Source organism: Tympanuchus pallidicinctus, unplaced genomic scaffold (genome assembly GCF_026119805.1).
Source record: "Tympanuchus pallidicinctus isolate F22 unplaced genomic scaffold, pur_lepc_1.0 scaffold2, whole genome shotgun sequence".
In the NCBI taxonomy this organism is placed as follows: Eukaryota; Metazoa; Chordata; class Aves; order Galliformes; family Phasianidae; genus Tympanuchus; species Tympanuchus pallidicinctus.
In genome coordinates, this window is record NW_026294721.1 from 52648122 (window position 1) to 52652597 (window position 4476).

At 37.4% G+C, this 4476-nt stretch overlaps 1 protein-coding gene and 1 long non-coding RNA gene across 3 annotated transcripts in view; one reads left to right on the top strand and one right to left on the bottom strand.

The window, feature by feature from the left end:
• SEC24B (SEC24 homolog B, COPII coat complex component) overlaps positions 1 to 4476 on the top strand; it is a 553630-nt gene that overhangs the window by 123061 nt on the left and 426093 nt on the right. The window lies entirely within an intron of this gene.
• LOC128080006 (uncharacterized) overlaps positions 1 to 4476 on the bottom strand; it is a 59373-nt gene that overhangs the window by 26390 nt on the left and 28507 nt on the right. For both annotated transcript variants that reach the window (XR_008206420.1, XR_008206421.1), the window contains exons 2-3: positions 2741 to 3369; positions 2371 to 2461 (exon numbers count right to left, since the gene is read on the bottom strand). This is a non-coding gene — a long non-coding RNA (uncharacterized LOC128080006). The remainder of the gene's footprint in view (positions 1 to 2370; positions 2462 to 2740; positions 3370 to 4476) is intronic.

Below are 4476 nucleotides of genomic sequence, written 5' to 3' on the forward strand. Positions count from 1 at the left end.
CAGATTGCACACAACAGGAATTAAGCACAGCAATGCTGAACGAACTTTCCTGAAGTCAAACAAAGGGAGGAAGATCTCCACTGACTTCAGGAAATCAGCTTAAATAAACCTAAAACCACTTTTCTCTTTCCTTATTGTTTCCTTATTGTCATCTTTCTCGGCTTTTTCCAACCTTAAGTGGGACTAGCTTAGTTCAATGAACCAATATTTAATGTGAAATATCTGTTATTTCTCAAAAAAGATGAAGAAAAAACTTCCTCAGGTATTCTTTCCTTAATCAGAACCTTAGTAGATGAAATTTTTTTTTTCCTTAAAGGAAGGTTAAAATATAATAACAAGGATTTCATAACTATTTTGTGCTTGATACCAATAAGATATGATATGATAACACCTGAAATACAGGAAAAAAGTACAGGAGTAGAACAATGGAAGGACCTGAAGCTGCTGATCCAACTACAGACAACTGTGCAATAAACTGCCATTGTGTGAGAGCCCCAGAACATCACCTCCTCATTATATTCCCTCAGCTCTTGCCACAGCATACTTTCCAAAAAGTGTCACCAACCACAGAAAAAGGAAGCAAAAGGCATAATTGTAACATGTCACAAGATCAGAACAGAAAGAAAAAAAACAAGCCTATAAGCCTGGAAATGGTGCTGAACAGTCATTTTTACTTTGTGCATAGAGCTTAATCAGACTTACATAGCCTACTAGGACAAGAATGAAGATGTGAGGCAGCATTCATTTAAAGTCCAAAGCGTTAGGTATTAAGGCATGAGCCTTATTCTTGGAACTAAGACTTTTGCTCCTATCCATAAAGCACAAGGTATATTACTGTACCTTTCCTGCTGTGACTTAAAAGCCTTTAGGTGTGACTTTCCTGCATAATTTGCTTACTCCGTGTAGTTTTGTCTTCAGCAACATGATTTCCACTGCAAGTCAGTTAATTCTACTGAGAGACGCCCCTTCAAATGGGGTTACAAGGAGCTGCATAGTTTTGTTTCAGTTAAAAATCTGGTTTCTTGAGATTGAACACCCTTGCAGTACACTGTACTGTATTGACTAATTACCAGCAGTGATTAGTCCAAGTAGTTCCCTTTTCTTGGTCCTGTGATCTCCTGCTTTTGCATATTATATCCTTACACTTGAAATTTTTATTTCCTTATTGGAATCAGAAGACTCCACACTGCAAACAACCCCCAAAAATACTGAAAATTAAGCTTCTATCTCCTCTATATATAGCAGTATGGAAAGTAGAACTGTTAAGAAACATCTAACCTTGCTTATACCTTGGGAAATGCAAATGCACCCAGTCGTTCCATTTTCTGGAAGACATTCTATAGTCTTAATTATTTTCTCTGCAAGAGAAGGCCAAAGCCATACACAGTTTTAAAGATGCCATATAGCACAGTGGGTTTGCACAATGAGCCAAGTTTTGCTTTAGTTTCTTTTTCAGTAATCATTAACACTCACTTTTCTCACCAGGTTTATCTTTTTACAGTATTCCATAAAGTGACCTTAACATCCTGCTCCTGTGTATGAGAGGTTTATTTCTGTGTAGGTGAAACTACTTCTCCTATTGTGCATCAGTTTACAACTATGCTTTCTGAACTCCATCAGCCATTATTTCACTCAGTTGCACAATCACTTGGCTTTTCTGCCAGTTTCTATCGTCACCACCATGAATAACTGCATCCCAAAAGTTTGTCATTGCACTCTTCGCTGCTTTTTCCAGACAACTTAAAACTTTGCTGAACACCAGGGCCTCTAACAAACTGTGAAAGATTCTGATGAATATCTCTCTTCAGAGAGAGAATTGACTTCTAGTCAGCGGTTTTATTCATGCGAAGACCTTCCTTCTCATGACTGCCCAGCTTATTTGAAAAGCTTTGGAAAAAAAAGAAAAGATTATGTAGAAGGCCTTTTGTAAATTTGTGTATGCTACATTAATGTTCTCTCTTTCATTAATATTCTTCTTGACATCATTGCTTTCAACTGTAAATGTTCATAATGAGTTTTTGACACATGCCTTGTCTATACATAAGCCTGGCTGAGTCTTCTTCAGTATATCTTATTTATTGTAGTTTTCCTAATCCTGTTTTTTTTCAGTATCCCACAACTCCAGAAATTACAGACATAGGCGGATAATTTGAGCGAAATTTTCTATGAACTTTAAAAAAAAACTAGAAAATTTAGTCTTGTCACATTCCACTCTCTGTGGACAAGGGGTTTTTGCATAGCACTGCATACCCTGATTCTAAATATGTCTTTCAGTTTTCATCCCTAAATGCAACCCATCCAAAACCAGTGTCCTGGTTGTTATTCTTGCTGCCATAAACATTCCCAATAACACATCTATTTGATACTCACACTTTGATGCGCTCCTTAAAGAAGTGCTGTGGGAGCACATTATCTCCTGTGTTTCTTCTCTTTACTGAAGAAGCATACCAAGGATTGCTTACTAGAAGAGGAAAAAAACAGGAATGTTATTCCATTTTCACTGTAGAGCAGCTGTTACCTTGTTGAGTTTTGGACAGATTAGTAAGTAGCCATAATGTTTTCAGTCATTCAAGCTATGAATTTATGTCTGAGGTAATAGCCTTAGAATTCTTCCTCCTCCTTGTTTATATTTTTCCAAATTACTAATCAGCACTTGAAAATTATCCATTTACATTGCTCAGATTCAATATGCCACCTTTTGGAAGTAAACGCCTGATTGGATTCTGCTGCTCTGCTTTACTTTGACACTTTTCTTTACAGCAGACTTTTTGGAGAAAGAGACACTCTGGTTCACATCCCACTGAGCAAGTGTGCGCTGGTATTGCAAGCCAACTACAACGAATTCTCACATTCTTTGACACTCCACACCACAAGTTGAAGATTACTCAAATTTCTAAATCCTCTAAAGAAAACCATGTTGTTAATTGACAGGACAAAAGCTTGCCCAGTTTTCTCTCTTCTGCAGTTTTGAAGGGAAAATACTGGTCACTGAGTTTGTTCAACTTTCTGATCCTCTGCAGTTGGTAGAACAATGCAGTGTGGTACATTATAATCTCATTTGGACTTTGATTCATTTAAATCAGTTTGAACTGATAAGTAGCCAGATGTCCATTCCCCTATATAAAATCCATGACAAACAGTAAAATATCATCTTATATTCAAGTGAGTTCATTCCAGTGCAAAGTGCTGTAAGAACTTCAGAACCACTCCTATGAAGAAAGGTTGAGGGAGTTGAGCTTATGTAGCTTAAAGAAGAGAAGGCTTTTTGGAGACCTCATTGCAGCTTTTCCAGTACTTGAAGAGAGCTTACAAGCAGGAAGGGGACCAACTTCTTCCACGATCTGATAGTGATAGGACAATGGGGAATGGCTTTAAAATAGAAGAGAGGAGATACAGGTTAGATATCAGAAGACATTTTTTTTCCTCTCAGTCTGGTGAGGCACTGGCACTGCTGCCCAGAGAAGCTGTGGATGTCCCATCCTTGGAGGTGCTCAAGGCCAGGCTGGATAGGGCCCTTGGCAGCCTGATCTGGTGGGTGGCAGCCCTGCCAACCCCAGACAGCGGGAGGATTAGAGCTCAGTGATCTTTAAGGTCACCTCCAACCTAACCCATTCTATGATTCTGTTATTAGTTGTTCACAAACCGCATATATATGTGATAAAATATTAGTCTTTCCATATAATTACATTTAATTTGATTGTATAACAAACCTCCTCACAAGGAAATTTAGCAGTGTATAATTGTTTCACGGTCCTAAAGTTATTGTACATAAAAAATGTACAAGTTGCATGTCTTTAGTACAATATAATGATCCTCAAAGGTTTGTTTTAGAAAACATAATAGTGAAGTAAAAAAAAAAAAAAATGAATTACATGAAAGAGTCTGTCAGTATTTGTATTTAGCCTTGCTCATCATTGGGACAAAGGCACAAGGGTCACATTAACATATAAGAAATAATTCAGATATTTAAGTATTATTCAACAAAAAACCGAACACCTGTAATTTCCGCAAGTGACAAGAACAGTAACACAGAGTGTGGACTACCAGCATGAGTACCACTACTCCAGAGCAGAGTTCACTAGAATCCCCTTTCCCCCTCCTTCACCGTTAGCAGCAAGAACCTCTTCATGAAAGTGGTTGGAAATTGAATTTGCATTTTTTTTTTGTTTTTCTTATTTGTCGCAATGTTTCAATGTGATGTTGAAAATGTCTCATTTGTTTCAATGCAAGCCATTTAAAGTATTCTCCTTTAATGCACTCAGAGTTGAAGGGCTTTTTGTTAGAGATCAAAGAAACATCTTTTATTTTGCTGCCTGCTTAATTTATAAAACAAACAAAAAAACCCCAATGATCTTCTGCTCAGTAACTCAGTGCAATGCTTGATAATTAAAAAAAAAAGTCCCCAAGCTTGCTTCTTTTCCAAGAAAATGATGCATTTGCCTTGCGAGCTCGTGTGAGAGTTACGATTGGCATAGT